Source organism: Pongo abelii, chromosome 15 (genome assembly GCF_028885655.2).
Source record: "Pongo abelii isolate AG06213 chromosome 15, NHGRI_mPonAbe1-v2.0_pri, whole genome shotgun sequence".
Classification (NCBI taxonomy): Eukaryota; Metazoa; Chordata; class Mammalia; order Primates; family Hominidae; genus Pongo; species Pongo abelii.
This window is the reverse complement of record NC_072000.2, coordinates 23,063,222-23,080,638: the sequence shown is the minus strand read 5'-3', so window position 1 is coordinate 23,080,638 and position 17,417 is coordinate 23,063,222.

The window sequence follows — 17,417 nt, the reverse complement described above, 5'->3', positions numbered from 1 at the left end:
GGGCAAATCACCTGAGGTCAGGAGTTCGACACCAGCCTAGCCAACATGGTGGAACCCCATCTCTACTAAAAATATAAAAATCAGCCAGGTATGGTGGTGGGCACCTGTAATCCCAGCTACCAGGGAGGCTGAGGCAAGAGAATCACTTGAACCCGGGAGGCGGAGGTTGCAGTGAGCCAAGATCATGCCACAGGCAACAAGACTGGGGGGGAAAAAAAAAGAAGTGGATAATTTCTTGTCTTAAAAATCTTCAAGGTGCCGGGTGTGATGGCTCACACCTATAATCCTAGTACTTTGGGAGGCCGAGACAGGTGGATCATCTGAGCTCAGGAGTTAGAGATCAGCCTGGGCAGAAACCCTATCTCTACGAAAAACAGAAAAATTAGCCAGGCATGGTGGTGTGTGCCTGTAGTCCCAGCTACTCAGGAGGCTGAGGTGGGAGGATCACTTAAGCCTAGGAGGTGGAGGTTGCAGTGAACTGAGACTGAACCACTACACTCCAGACTGGGTGACAGAACAAGACCCTGTCTCAAATTAAAAGAAAAAAAAATCTCCAAGGCTAGGCATGGTGGCTTATACCTGTAATCTCAGCATTTTGGGAGGCCGAGGCAGGAGAATTGCTTGAGGCCAGGAGTTTGAGACCATCCTGAGCAACACAGCAAGATCCCATCTCCAAAAAAAAAAAAAACTCCAAGAAATACAGTCCAGAATACTGCTGTCAATAGAACTCTCTGAGATGACAGAAATGTTCTATGACCATATATGGTTGATGAATGCTTGAAATGTGGCTAGGACAACTAAAGAACTGAATTTTCTTTTTCTTTTTTTTTGAGACGGAGTCTCGATCTGTCACCCAGGCAGAAGTACAGTGGTGCGATCTCAGCTCACTGCAAGCTCAGACTCCCAGGTTCACACCATTGTCCCACCTCAGCCTCCCGAGTAGCTGGGATTACAGGAGCATGCCACCATGCCTGGTTGATTTTTATATTTTTAGTAGAAACAGGGTTTCACCATGTTGGCCAGGCTGGTCTCGAACTCCTGACCTCAAGTGATCCACCCACCTTCGCTTCCCAAAGTGCTGGGATTATAGGCATGAGCCACCATACCCAGACTGAATTTTCACTTTTTCAAATTTTTAATTAAATTTTAATAGAGCCAGGCACAGTGGCTTATGCCTGTAATTCCAGCAATTTGGGAGGCTGAGGTGGGAGGAGTGTTTGAAGCTAGGAGTTCAAGAGCAGCATGGGCAACATAGTGAGACCCCCAACTCTACAAAAAATTTAGAAATGTTGGGGGCTTGTCTAGTATCCTCGGGACTGAGATCAGAGTTGCCCAGGAACCCAGGGAGGTGAGGGCTCAGAGGGTGGTGAGGGCACAGAGGAAGGGAGTGGAAACCCAACTCTCAGGCTTCGGTCCCATATCCTTCTCCAGGCCAGGCCCAGACCCTGGCCCCCATCTAGGGGCAGTTGGGAGGTAGAGGTGGGAGGACCACTTGAGTCTGGGAGTTCCAGGCTACAGTGAGCTGTGAGGGACCAACTGTGCCCCAGCCTGGGAAACAGAGCAAGAGTGTGACTCAAAACAAAGCAAAGCAAAACAAAACAAAACTGAATACTAAAAAATAAGTGTTGGCCAGTCGTGGTGGCTCATGCCTGTAATCCCAGTACTTTGGGAGACAGAGGCAGGTGGATCACGGGATTAGGAGTTCAAGATTAGCCTGGCCAAGATGGTGAAACCCTGTCTCTACTAAAAATACAAAAAAAATTGGCCGGCTGTGGTGGCGGGCGCCTGCAGTCCCAGCTACTCGGGAGACTGAGGCAGGAGAATGGCATGAACCCAGGAGGCGGAGCTTGTAGTGAGCCGAAATCTCACCACTGCAGCCTGGGAGACAGAGGGAGACTTCATCTCAAAAATAAATAAATAAACAAATAAATAAATAAATAAATGTTAATAGGCACATGCAGCTAGTGGCGACCATATTAGCGCAGAGCCACACCCATAACGCTCGACTGGTGTTATGCCCAGACACTTATTCTTCAGCACGCCCCAGCTCAGACCTCCCCAGCACCTTCTCAGGAGCTTGCTGGCGCTCCGCAGACGCTGCACCTCGCGCTGGGCGACCTCGTGGCCCTACATGGCGCCGTCAGTCTTGTCCTGCAGGTACTGCAGCTGTTCCTCCAGGGCCCCCCACTCACTCTCGCTGTCGCTCAGCTACTTCCGCCGGGTGCCCAGCAGGTCCTGGCTTGCCTCATAGCGCCCACGCATGTCCTGGGGCACGGGGATCTCAGAGTCTAGGGGGGTCCTTTGAGGCCTCCAGAGCCCACCTACTCTCTTCTGGTTCCAGGGATACACACTAGCCTAGGCTAGGCAGGGTCCAGGGCCTGGACTGGGCCTGGGGCAGGATAGGGGCCTAGGCCTGAGAGCCAGCTTTCCGCTCTCCTCCTATGTGCCCTCAGCACCCTCTGAACCCTCACCTGCCTGGGGTCCCGGACAACTATCAAAGCCCCCCGATGCCTGACAAACCCCCAGGCACACTCCTCTCCTGGGTTCTGACCCCACCCCCAGGGCTCCCAGGCTCCTCCCCCTTGCATCCTGGTTCCACTCTCAGACTTCTCCCTACCCTGGCTCTGCCCCTACTTCCCAAGCTCTCATCCTAGGCTCTGATTCCCCTTGCTAGACCTTTTCCCAGGGTCCTGGCTCTGTATGACCAGGGACCTGTCTCCCTCTCTACCAGGACCCGAACACTGCCGCAGCCTCCTCCCTCCACCAGCTGCCCAAGCACCCAACTCCAGCTGCCCAAGCACCCCCACTTCTGGGCTCGGCTTCACCACAGAGCTCTCGGCCACCTCCTTGGGGATCCTGACACGCTCAGACACTGTCTCTCAGGGCTCTGCCTGCACCCCAGGGCGCTCAGACTCCTCCCCCGTACCCTGGCCCCAGACCCGCCCACGCCCCCACCCGGAGGGCGCGAGCCCCTCCCCCCGGGCCTCTGGCTGCCCCCAGAACACTCGGGCCCCTTCCTACCTGGACCTGCAGCTGGCGCTTGTGCAGGGCGGAGTGAATCAGGGCGAGCAAGCCTGGAGGAGTCTGAGCAGGCCTGGGAGGGGCCTCGGCGGGGCGAATGGCCTCGGCCCGGCTAGGAGCGCTGCGGTGGGGACGGGGTCCGCTGTCCCGAGAGCCCCCGCAGGCTGCCCTCCAATGCATCCGCGGTGCACTTGGAGCCTCTCAGCTGGACGCCGCTCTCAGCCTCTGACAGGATGGCCTGAGCGTAGAGGAGGGAGGCAGGAGGCCACAGAGTTAGGAACCGCGGGGTTAGCTGGCAAAGTCGCCCAGGCGAGGCTGGGGGCCGCCTCATCCCAAATGCTGCCTCCTACAAGAAGCCTTCCTGATTTCACCTCCTCCACTAGCTCAGTCCTCAGCTCGCTGCTGAGGCCTCCCATTTATTGTGAAGACATCATTTGGCATTGCTCACAGGCGGGCTCTGAACCGGCCATGCCTCCTGTCTGAGACTGGGGGCTCCCCAAGGCAGAGGCCGGGTGAGCTAGCAGGGGTGCTGAGCAGCTACAGCCTGGGTCCCAGGCCCCCACCCATTTGCAGTTCAGTCCGAAGCCACCGAAAGTCATGGCAGGGGAGCTGGGGATTGCCTGGCAGGTCCCTGTCTTCTCACCTCTCTGGGCTCACACCTGTGCCAGGTCCTTTCGGCTCTGCTGTAGCCCTTCTCCGTCCTCTGTCTCCAGGGCCGCCTGATCCTGTAGACACAGGAATCCCTGGAGTGGGGTGAGGGAGACAAAGGTGGTCGGGGTTCTGTCTTATCTGAAACCTCCCCTTTCCCTCCCTCCCTGGCCCACCACTGACCAGGTGGCCTCTGAAGCCATGTCCATAGGCCAGTCATCTGGTAGACCCCACAGCAGGCCCGAGGCCCTCACTGAACAGACCAGGCCCAGAAAAAAGCTGTGTCCTGCCCCAGGTCACACAGTCGATTGGAGGAGAGCTGGATCTAGAACCCAGGCCAGACCCCACACAGAGGGGTGACCAAACCAGGCCGTACCCTGGAGAGGAGTGAGTGTCCCACTGGTTGGGGTGGGGGAGCTGGGTTGCCAGAGGCAGCATCTGGACCTGGAAAGTGTGGATGGGAGTCCAAGTCCCGACTCTCCCACTTACCGGCTCTGAGACTGGACAAGCATTTCCTCTCTTGGGCCTCAGTTTCCCCATCTGTGTCATGAGGATTATGCTACAGGGCTGCTGTGAGGAAGAAATGGGATGGAGGAGGTGAGTGTGCTTACCACAAAGCCTGCACACCTGTGTGGGCTGAACCTGAGTGTGAGTGGGACACTGGGGGTGGCCCAGGCAGCCCAGCCCTAAGCCTGCATCCATGGATCTGGCCGGTACCCCATCCCATCCTGCCCCATCTCAGGGGCAGCTGCAGCTCACCAGGGCCTCAAGCTTCTCAGTGAGGTCCTTGTTGACCTGATCCTTCTCCAGATTCTGCTTCTGAAGACACTCCACTGCCAGGCCCAGCTCTGTCACTATGGAGTTGGGGGAACAGCAGAGGTGAGTGGGGGACCACTCCTGCCTCTCAAATCTACTAGCTCTGTGTCCACCATGCTTCTCCAAACCCGAGGCAGGGACCCTAACATCCACCTCCCTGGCTGTGTGACCTTAGGCAAGTCCCAGCTCCTCTCCAGACCTCACACTTCTCATCTGTCAAATGGGAATGAGGTTCCCACCAGCCTTATCTCATGGGAAAGCAGTTGAGGACTTGTCCAGGTGGCAGGAGTAAGGGGCATAAATTCTTTTTAAAAACCATTTGACCAATATCTCATTCCCCCAAGCCACAGCCCTTGGTCACTACCATTCTACTCTCTGTAACTATAATTCAAGCCCTTTTTTAGATTCCACATATAATTGAGATAATGCAGTGTTCATCTTTCCGTGTCTGGCTTATTTCACTTAGCATAACGCCCTCAAGATGATCCGTGTGGCTGCAAATGTCGAGATTTTTTCAAGGCCTGAATTGTGTCTCACTCACACACACACACACACACACACACACACACACAATACATATATGTAAAATTTCCTTTTTATTGTTGTTGTTAGATATAACAGCAGGCTGGTGTGCAGTGGCATGATTATAGCTCACTGTAACCTCTAAATTTTCGGTATAAATTATTCTCCCACCTCAGCCTCCAAAGTAGCAAGGACCACAGCAATACACCACCATGCCTAGCTAATTTGTAGGGACATGGTCTTGCTATGTTACCCAGCCTACGGAGTTTCACTCTGTTGCTCAGGCTGGAGTGCAGTGGCACGATCTAGGCTGACTGCATACTCCGCCTCCCAGGTTCAAGCAATTCTCCTACCTCAGCCTCCCGAGTAGCTGGGGCTACAGATGCCCACTATCACCCAGCTAATTTTTGTATTTTTAGTAGAGACAGGGTTTCACCATATTGGCCAGGCTGGTCTCAAACTCCTGACCTCGTGATCCACACACCTTGGCCTCCCAAAGTGCTGGGATTACAGGTGTGAGCCACTGCACCCGGCCCCTTATCTATAGTTAATAATGCTTCAATAAACATAGAAATGAAAATATCTCTTCAAGATAGTGAATTCATATTCTTTGGATATTTACTTAGACGTGAGATTGTTGAATCATATGATAGTTTTGTTTTTAATTATTTGATGAACCTCCATGTCGTCTTCCATAATGGCTTTACCAATTTACATTCGCAGTGGTAGTGTACGTGGGTCCCTTTTCTGTATATTCTTGATAACACTTGCTTTCTTTTGAATTTTTGATAAATATCACCTTAGTATGTGTTTGAATGCTAACTCATTGTGGTTTTGATTTGCATTTTTCTCAAAATTACTAATGGCTTCTTTAAAAAAACTAGTTTTTTGGCCACTTTTTAAAAGAATGCGTTACTTTTTGTTGTTATTTTTATTTTGGGGGCTTAAGTTTTACGAGTTTCTTGCACATTTTGAACATTAACCCTTTATCTGATATTTGGCATACAGGTATTTTTCTCCAATTCTTTAGATAGCGTTTTAATGTCACTGATGGTCTTTTGCTATGCAGTAGAAACTTTTTAGTTTGACGTAGTCCCACTTTTTTTTTCCTGTGCTTTTGGTGTCAAACACACAAAAAACTACTGCTAGGATCAATGCCAAAGAATTTTGCTCAGTGTTGTCTTCTAGAAGATTTATGGTTTCAAGTCCAATGTTTAAGTCTTTAATATATTTTAAATTAATTTTATGTATGTCGTAAAGCTTGGGTGCAATTTGTTTTTGCATAGGGATATCCCATTTTCCCATCACTATTTATTGAAGAGTTTATTCTTTCACCATTGTGTGTTTATATGCCTTTGTTGAAAATCTGTTGACTGTATACAGATGGATATATTTTATATATATCTGAGCTCTCTATTCTGTTCCATTGGCTTATGTGTTTGTGTTTATGCCAATATTTTGCAGTTTTGATGACCACAGCTTTGCTATACAGCTTGAAATTAGGCAGCATACTGCTTCTAGCTTTGTCCCTCTTTCTCAAAATTGCTTTATTTGAGGTCTTTTGTAATTCCATACAAACTGTGGAATTTTTTTAAATTTTTGTTGAAAATGCTATTGAAATTCTGATAGAAATTGCTTTAAATATATACACCAATTTCAGTAGTATGAATGGTTTTTTTTCTGGTTTTTTTTTTTGAGATGGAGTCTCACTCTGTCACCAGGCTGGAGTGCAGTGGCGCAATCTCAGCTCACTGCAACCTCCACCACCTGGGCTCAAGTGATTCTCATGCCTCAGCCTCCCGAGTAGCTGGTATTACAGGCATGTGCCACCACACCCAGCTAATTCTTGTACTTTTAGCAGAGACAAGGTTTCATCATTTTGGCCACGATGGTCTCGATCTCCTGACCTCATGATCCACCCACCTCGGCCTCCCAAAGTCCTGGGATTACAGGCGTGAGCCACCGTGCCTGGCCAGTATGAATGTTTTAATACTAGTTTTTCTAATCCATGAACACTAAGTATTTTTAAATTTGTCTTTTCTATAATTGCCTCCACTAATATTTTACAGTTTTTGTTGTACAAATCTTTTACCTTCTTTATTATATTTATTTCTAAGTATTAGATTGGTGCAAATGTAATTGTGGTTTTTGCCATTACCAACCTAATACTTTATTATTTTAGATATTATAGTATATGTAACTGTCTTCTTGATTTTTCCCAGATATTTGTTGTTGGAGTATAAAAATGCAATGGATTTTTTGTACATTGATATAGTATCCTGCAAACCTACTGACTTTGTTTACTAGTTCTAAAATTTTTTCATGTAATGATGAGCACACTGGCCTGTGTGTACACATTAATTGATCGTTTTTATTAACATATCACAGTGCCTAAAAGTGTGCTCTGTTGTATTTTTGCTGTGACAAATTCTATAGCATCTTTCAGTCCTAATCTTTTTTTAAATGCTTTTGTTTGGTATTTGATAATAATGTGTCTATGGTTACTTTTCAATTGTGCAACACATTTATCTCCAAGCCAAGTCAAATTTTCTAATGAAATTAATAGTTTTATATATATTTAGTTATTGTAAATCAAAACAGTAAATTTTTATGATAGTTTTAAAGTTACTAAGATTGAGAATATGTCAATTTTTCACCACTCATGAATCTGTGGGTTCCTTATTTTAAACAATTATATATAAGGTCTGTGTGTGTGTGTGTGTGTGTGTGTGTGTGTGTGTGTGTACTGGCTTAGAATCTTGCCTAATATATTGTCTGCACTAAGCAAGTACTAGCAAAATTATTCATCAAATAATCATCTTCATACCATTCTTCAAATGGCATATTGTTTGTTCTAATTAAAAACTATGTTTATGTCTTATGTTAAGTAGCAACAAAAATTGGAAGGTCTACTTGGTTTGCCCTCTTGAGAAAATTCAAAGTTAAATGGTAGTTTTAATAATTTCCTTTAGATTCAGTACCTTATTTTCCTCACACAAAAATGTAAACATTAAGGATAGCATCATATTTAAATGATCCATCCTACAATAGACAGACTTTGGGTCATTCACTGATTGGGCTGAAGTCTTACTCTCTATTATTTCTGATATTTTCATGTTAACAGCCTAGAAAATCTATTACACATGGAATGTTATAAATTAGAAATTAATATCTTGGATGTACAAATTACAAAAGTAAACTGAAAAGTATAAAATATTTATATATTATGAATTGTTACTCAAGTAAAGCAAAAGCATTCATTTAAAATACTTTCACATAGAAAATCCAGGGCAAAATAACCTATATAAAACATTCTACCAATATTCAATAAATAATTAATACTAATTCTTCAGCAGAAAATACTTCCAAAAAATGAAGAAGAGGGAACATTTTCCAATTCATTCTAGAGGCCAGTATTACTGTAATACTAAGGCCAGACACAAGTATAAACAGAAGGTCTGTGGGCAAATATGCCATATTCATGTAGACACATACAGCCTCAGAAAACTTTAGCATGCTAAATCGAGGCACATAAAATATGAATATACACCAAGAACAAATGTGATTGTTTTGTAAATGTCGTTGTGACTTAGTATCTAAAATTCAATCAAGATAATACCCAATATTAGTAAAGAACAAAAAGTGATCCTTTAAATAGGTACAGAGAAAGTTACAAATATCAAGCATCATTCCTGACAAAACCCCCAGCAAACTACTAATAGAAAAAGATTTTGAGACCCACTAAGAGGTATCTATAAAAAACCTACAGCTAACATCCATCATACTTAATGGCGACAGATTTGTGCTTCTTTACCTGAAAGTTTGAGAAGACAAGAATTTCCACTTTAACCACTCTATTCAGCATTGTACTGGAGGTATCAGCCAGGGAAATTCTACAACAGAAAAAAAATTGTCCAGATTATAAAATAAAAGTAGAACTGTCATTATTGCAAATGAAATAATTTTCTGTAAAATAAAAAAGATTCGCTAAAATATCACTAGAATTAATACACAATTTTATCAGGGGTTTTTAAGAACTGTGCAGGGTGGGACTCTACGTGCATAGGTTCAGTGCATAAACATACATCTACAGGAGGCCAAGGAGGGTGGATTACCTAAGGTGAGGAGTTCGAGACCAGCCTGGCCAACATGGTGAAACCTGGTCTCTACTAAAAAAAAATACCAAAAAAAAAAAAAAAAAAATTAGCTGGGCAAGGTGGTACACACCTGTAATCCAAGCTACTTGGGAGGCTGAGGAGGAGACTCGCTTGAACCTGGGAGCCGGAGGTTGCAGTGAGCCGAGATGGTGCCCCTGCACTCAAGCCTGGGTGACAGAGTAAGACTCTGTCTTAAAAAAAAAAAAAAATTGATCTAAAAGCAACTAGGGGTCACCTGTTCAAGTTTGTGCTCGTTGGGGATATTACCTCCTTCGATATCTGGTCAGGGGTGGATAAGCTCTGGTGCTGTTGGGCCATCTGGTTTCTTTATGCAGCTGTGCCTACAAATAAAGAAACTAAGAAAACACAGTAAGAAAAATAACTTTCCCAGTTATTTTATCAGGGTGGCCCTCATAATATTTTTATTAATTTTTCATTTATTTATTTATTCATTTTTTGAAATGATGTCTTGCTCTGTCACCCAGGCTGGAGTGCAGTGGCTCGATCTCAACTCACTGCAACCTCCACCTCCCCCCACGTTCAGGCGATTCTCCTGCCTCAGCCTCACACCCGGTTAATTTTTTGTATTTTTAGTAGAGACAGGGTTTTGCCATGTTGGCCAGGCTGCTCTCGATTTACTGACCTCAAGTGATCCTCCTACCTCGGCCTCCCAAAGTGTTGGGATTACAGTCACAAGCCACTGCGTCCAACCTAATTTTTCTTAAATGTATGTAGTGCTCACAGTTATTTCAGTGTTTAATACTGTAAGTGTTTTGGGCCTTTCTAAGTTTGGTGATGTTTTTGTGACCAGAAATACTCCATAGAAACTTAACTATTTCTATCAATTAGGCTATGGTAAAATTGGTTTAATTACAGGTCACAGTTTTCAAGAACATATTAAATCTTCACACTGAGTTAAGAACTTACTGTATTCAGCAGGCAATGGAGAGTCAGAAAAGCTTAAGCAAAAATGAGCAATTCTTTTACCAGAACATAGTTGATAAGACATAATTTTATGAAACATTGGGTTTATGACAAAGTTATTAAATTACGTAGATTTTATTAGGGCTGTGAAGATAAAGGCTACATAGGCCCATTTATCTGCAAGTCAGCACATAAACAGAGAAGGATGATTAACAATGTAAGCTTCTAGCTTATGCTAAATGTTGGTGGGAACAGACAATCAATTATGGAGAACTTCAGAGGACAGTAAGCTTGGATGGGATCTTGGAAGTTTTACAGGTCAATGTCACTCCATCTATTGGCTGTTTTTCACTAGATTAATAAATGAACAACAAAGATAACATATATCAGAAGTTAAAAACATTTCAATGAGTATCTTCCACGTCTGTGCCATTGTAGTGTACTAGGTGCCTTACAGCACTTAGGAGTCCTCTACTTACAAAATGCTTTTCACAAAATATGAAACTGCAGGCAAAGGTTCAGACATATTATGTTTGCTTTTAAAATCTTTTTGTGTTTTTTTTTTTTTTTTTTTTTGAGACGGAGTCTCACTCTGTCACCCAGGCTAGCGTGCAGTGGCGCAATCTCGGCTCACTGCAAGCTCTGCCTCTCACGTTCAAGCGATTCTCCTGCCTCAGCCTCCTGAGTAGCTGGAACTACAGATGCGCACCACCACGCCCAGCTAATTTTTTTACTTTTAGTAGAGACAGGGTTTCACCATGTTAGCCAGGATGAGTCTCGTTCTCCTGAACTCGTGATCTGCCCACCTCGGCCTCCCAAGGTGTTGAAATTAGAGGCGTGAGCCACCAGACCCTGCCTATATTTAAAATCTTTATACAGCCTGGTATCCTTTTTCCTTTCCTTCCTTTTACCCTTTTATGAGTTTTATCTTAGACTAACCTCTGTAATGTTGCTATATGCCAGTATTCAGTTGCTGTGTTTGATGAATCATAAAATAGTGTAAAACTTCAATTAATGTTCTTTTTAAATAAAATATTTATGAACGCATCCAGCAAAATGCTTATGATTTGGATATTCACAAAGTATTAGTTTTCTGTGGATCTCTCTAACAATAATGTGAAAACCCAAAATGAACATAAAATATTAGCTAATACATATTTCAAAGTATTCTACAAGTATAAAAACTATGACATTATTACTTTCATATATGTGAAACATTAATAATTTTTAGTCAACATAAACATAACCTTTACATCTAAACTTGTATTAATTCAATTAAGAGTTAATATAATATCCTAAAGTCATCAAATATTCAAAAATAGAATGTATTTTGACTTGGAATGTGCATAAAATTATTTTCAGCTGAGTGCAGTGGCCTATGCCTGTAATTCCAGCACTTTGGGAGGCCGAGGCAGGTGGATTGCTTGAGGTCAGGAGTTTGAGACCAGCCTGGCCAACATGGTGAAACCCTGTCTCTAATAAAAATACAAAAGTTAGCCAGGCATGGTGGAGCATGTCTGTAATCCCAACTACTCTGGAAGCTGAGGCAGGAGAATCACTTGAACCCGAGAGGCAGAGGGTGCAGTGAGCCAAGATCGCGCCACTGCACTCCAGCCTGGGTGACAGAGATTCCATATCCAAACAATAATAATAATAATAATACTAATAATAACCATTTCCTGTGACTCTGAAGATAAAATAGCATTACAGAATACCGAATAATCCTGAATTTGGTTTTCTTGGTTTTATTTTGCTTTTTATTTAGTTTCGCTCCCCTTGACCCGTGGGCTGATGGTTCTTAGGTACACCTGAGTTTTCATTGTTAGGGTCAAGATTTTAAAACTTTAATGTGGTAATTTCTCTAATTTTGTTGACAGTTATTTCTCAGGTTGCAAGTTAAAATAAAATTTCCATTTTACTAAAGTCTTTGGTTTATTAATGATTTTATAGGGTGGTGGAACCAAGATGGCTGAATAGGAACAGCTCCAGCCTACAGTTCCCAGTCTGAGCAATGAAGAAGACGAATGATTTCTGCATTTCCAACTGAGCTTTGAAGAGAGTAGTGGTTCTCCGAGCATGCAGCTTGAGATCTGAGAACGGAGAGACTGCCTCCTCAAGTGGGTCCCTGACCCCCGAGTAGCCTAACTGGGAGGCACCCCCCAGTAGGGGCAGACTGACACCTCACAGGGCTGGGTACTCCTCTGAGACAAAACTTCCAGAGGAATAATCAGGCAGCAACATTTGCTGTTCACCAATATCTGCTGTTCTGCAGCCTCCGCTGCTGATACCCAGGCAAACAAGGGTCTGCAGTGGACCTCCGGCAAACTCCAACAGACCTGCAGCTGAGGATCCTGACTGTTAGAAGGAAAACAAACAAACAGAAAAGGACATCCACACCAAAACCCCATCTGTACGTCACCATCATCAAAGACCAAAGGTAGAGAAAACAACAAAGATGGGGAAAAAATAGAGCAGAAAAACGGAAAATTCTAAAAATCAGAATGCCTCTCCTCCTCCAAAGGAATGCAGCTCCTCACCAGCAATGGAACAAAGCTGGAGAGAGAATGACTTTGATGAGTTGAGAGAAGAAGGCTTCAGACGATCGAACTACTCTGAGCTAAAGGAGGAAATTCGAACCCATGGCAAAGAAGTTAAAAACCTTGAAAAAAGATTAAATGAATGGCTAACTAGAATAACCAATACAGAGAAGTCCTTAAAGGACCTGATGGAGCTGAAAACCAAGGCACGAGAACTACGTGATGAATGCACAAGCCTCAGTAGCCGATTTGATCAACTGAAAGAAAGGGTATCAGTGATGGAAGGCCAAATGAATGAAATGAAGTGAGAAGAGAAGTTTAAAGAAAAAAGAATAAAAAGAAACGAACAAAGCCTCCAAGAAATACGGGACTATGCAAAAAGACCAAATTTACATCTGATTGGTGTACCTGAAAGTGATGAGGAGAATGGAGGCAAGTTGGAAAACACTGCAGGATATTACCCAGGAGAACTTCCCCAACTTAGCAAGACAGGCCAACATTCAAATTCAGGAAATACAGAGAACATCATGAAGATATTCCTTGAGAAGAGCAACCCCAAGAGACATAATCATCAAATTCACCAAGGTTGAAATAAAGGAAAAAATATTAAGGGCAGCCAAAGAGAAAGGTCGGGTTACCCACAAAGTGAAGCCCATCAGAACTAACAGCGGATCTCTTGGCAGAAACCCTGCAAGCCAGATGAGAGTGGAGGCCAATATTCAACATTCTAAAATAATTTTCAACCCAGAATTTCATATCCAGCCAAATTAAGCTTCATAAGCAAAGTAGAAACAAAATCCTTTACAGACAAGCAAATGCTGAGAGATTTTGTCACCACCAAGCCTGCCTTACAAGAGCTCCTGAAGAAGCACTAAACATGGAAAGGAACAGTCGGTACCAACCACTGCAAAACACACCAAAAACATACCAAGTTGTAAAGAACATCGACAATATGAAGAAACTGCATCTACTAATGGGCAAAACAATCAACTAGCATTATAACGACAGGATCAAATTCACATGTAACAATATTAACCTTAAATGTAAATGGGCTAAATGCGCCGATTAAAAGACACAGCCTGGCAAATTGGGTAAAGATTCAAGACCCATCAGTGTGCTGAATTCAGGAGACCCATCTCACAAACAAAGACACACGTAGGCTCAAAATAAAAGAATGGAGGAATATTTAGCAAACAAATGGATAGCAAAAAAAAAAAAAAAAAAAAAAAAAGCAGGAGTTGCAATCCTAATCTCATAAAACAGACTTTAAACCAACAAGGATCAAGAGACAGAGAAGGGCATTACATAATGGTAAAGGGATCAATGCAGCAGGAAGAGTTAACTATCCTAAATATATATGCACCCAATACAGGAGCACCCCAATTCATAAAGCAAGTTCTTAGAGACCTACAAAGGGACTTAGACTCTCCCACAATAATAGCGGGAGACTTTAACACCCCATTGTCAATATTAGACATATCAAAGAGACAGAAAGTTAACAAGGATATGCAGGACTTGAACTCAGCTCTGGACCAAGCAGACCTAATAGACATGTACAGAACTCTCCACCCCAAATTGACAGAATACAGATTCTTTTCAGCACCTCAGCTCACTTATTCTAAAATTGACCACATAATTGGAAGTAAAACACTCCTCAGCAAATGCAGAAGAACAGAAATCATGATGGTCTCTCAGACCACAGTGCAATCAAAATAAAACTCAGGATTAAGAAACTTACTCAAAACCACACAACTACATCGAAACTGAACAACCTGCTCCAGAATGACTACTGGGCAAATAATGAAAAGAAGGCAGAAAAAAAGCTGTTCTTTGAAACCAATAAGAACGAAGACACAACGTACCAGAATCTCTGGGACACATTTAAAGCAGTGTGTAGAGGGAAATTTATAGCACTAAATGCCTACAAGAGAAAGCAGGAAAGATCTAAAATGGACAGCCTAATATCTAAATTAAAAGAACTAGAGAAGCAACAGCAAATAAATTCAAAATCAAGCAGAAGACCAGAAATAACTAAGATCAGAGCAGAACTGAAGGAGATAGAGACACGAAAAAACCCTTCAAAAAATCAGGAGCTGGTTTTTTAAAAAGATCAACAAAATAGACCGCTAGCCAGACTAATAAAGAAGAAAAGAGAGAAGAATCAAATAGACACATTAAAAATGATATAGAAGATATCACCACTGATCCCACAGAAATACAAACTACCATCAGAGAATACTATAAACACCTCTCCACAAATAAACTAGAAAATCTAGAAGAAATGGATAAATTCCTAGACATATACACCCTCTGAAGACTAAACCAGAAAGAAGTAGAATCCCTGAATACACCAATAACTAGTTTTGAAATTGAGGCAATAATTAATAGCCTACCACCCAAAAAAAGTTCAGGACCAGACGGATTCACAGCCGAATTCTACCAGTTACAAAGAGGAGCCAGCACCATTTCTTCTGAAACTATTCCCAGCAATAGAAAAAGAGGGAATCCTCCCTAACTCATTTGATGAGGCCAGCCTCATCCTGATACCAAAACCTGGAAGAGACACAACAAAAAAGGAAAATTTGAGGCCAATATCCCTGATGAACATCTGTGTGAAAATCCTCAATTAAATACTGGCAAACCAAATCCAGCAGCACATTAAAAAGCTTACCCACAAGATCAACTTGGCTTCATACCTGGGATGCAAGGCTGGTTCAACAAACACAAATCAATAAATGTAATCCATCACATAAACAGAACCAATGACAAAAACCACATGATTATCTCAATAGATGCAGAAAAGACCTTCAACAGAATTCAACAGGCTTTCATGCTAAAAACTCAATAAACTAGGTATTGGTGAAGCATATCTCAAAATAATAACAGCTATTTATGACAAACCCACAGCCAACATCATACTGAGTGGGAAAAAACTGGAAGCATGCCCTTCGAAAACTGGCACAAGACAGGGATGTCCTCTCTCACCACTCCTATTCAACATAGTATGGGAAGTTCTGGTCAGGGCAGTCAGGCAAAAGAAAGAAAGAAACGGTATTCAAATAGGAAAAGAGGAAGTCAAGTTGTTTCTGCTTGCAGATGACATGACTGCATATTTTAAAAACCCCATCGTTTCAGCCCCAAATTTCCTTAAGCTGATAAGGAACTTCTGCAAAGTCTCAGGATACAAAATCAACGTGAAAAAATCACAAGCATTCCTATACATCAATAACAGACAAGCAGAGAGCCAAATTATGAGTGAACTTCCATTCACAATTGCTACAAGGAGAATAAAATACCTAAGAATACAACTTACAAGGGATGTGAAGGACCTCTTCAAGGAGAACTGCAAACCACTGCTCAAAGAAATGAGAGGACACAAATAAATGGAAAAACATTCCATGCTCATGGATAGGATGAATCAATATCATGAAAATAGCCATACTGCCCAAAGTAATTTATAGATTTAATGCTATCCCCATCAAGCTACTACTGACTTTCTTCACAGAATTGGAAAAAACTATTTTAAACTTCATATGGAACCAAAAAAGAGCCTGCACAGCCAAGACAATCCTAAGCAAAAAGAACAAAGCTGGAGGCATCACACTACCTGACTTCAAACTATACGGCAATGCTACAGTAACCAAAACAGCATGGTACTGGTTCCAAAACAGATATATAGACCAATGGAACAGAACAGAGGCCTCAGAAATTACACTACACATCTACAACCATCTGATTGTTGATGAACCTGACAAAAACGAGCAATGAGGAAAAGATTCTCTATTTAAATGGTGTTGGGAGAACTGGCTAGCCATATGCAGAAAACTAAAACTGGGCCCCTTCCTTACACCTTATACACAAATCATCTCAACATGGATTAAAGACTTAAATGTAAGACCTAAAACCATAAAAATCCAAGAAGAAAACCTGGGCAATACCACTTAGGACACAGGCATGGGCAAAGACTTTATGTCTAAAACACCAAAAGCAATGGCAACAAAAGCCAGAATTGACAAATGGAATCTAATTAAACTAAAGAGTTTCTGTGCAGCAAAAGAAACCATCACCAGAGTGAACAGGCAATGCACAGAATGTGAGAAAATTTTTGCAATCTATCCATCTGACAAAGGGCTAATATCCAGAATCTACAAAGAACTTAAACAAATTTACAAGAAAAATACAAATAATCCCATCAAAAAGTGGACGGAGGATATGAACAGACACTTCTCAAAAGAAGACATTTATGGAACCAATAAACATATGAAAAAAAGCTCATCATCATTGGTCATTAGAGAAATGCAAATCAAAACCACAATGAGATACCATCTCACGCCAGTTAGAATTGCGATCATTAAAATGTAAGGAAATAACAGATGCTAGAGAGGATGTGGAGAAATATGAATGCTTTTACACTGTTGGTGGGAGTGTAAATTAGTTCAACCATTGTGGAAGACAGTTTAGCGATTCCTCAAAGATCTAGAACTAGAAACACCATTTGACCCAGCAATCCCATTATTGGCTGTATACCCAAAGGATGATAAATTATTCTACTGTAAACACACATGCACACATATGTTTATTGAGGCACTATTCACAATAGCAAAGACTTGGAACCAACCAAAATATCCATCAATGATAGACTGGATAAAGAAAATGTGACACATATACACTATGGCATACTCTGCAGCTGTAAAAAAAGGATGATTTCATGTCCTTTGCAGGGACATGGATGAAGCTGGAAACATCATTCTCAGCAAACTAACACAAGAACAGAAAACCAAACACTGCATGT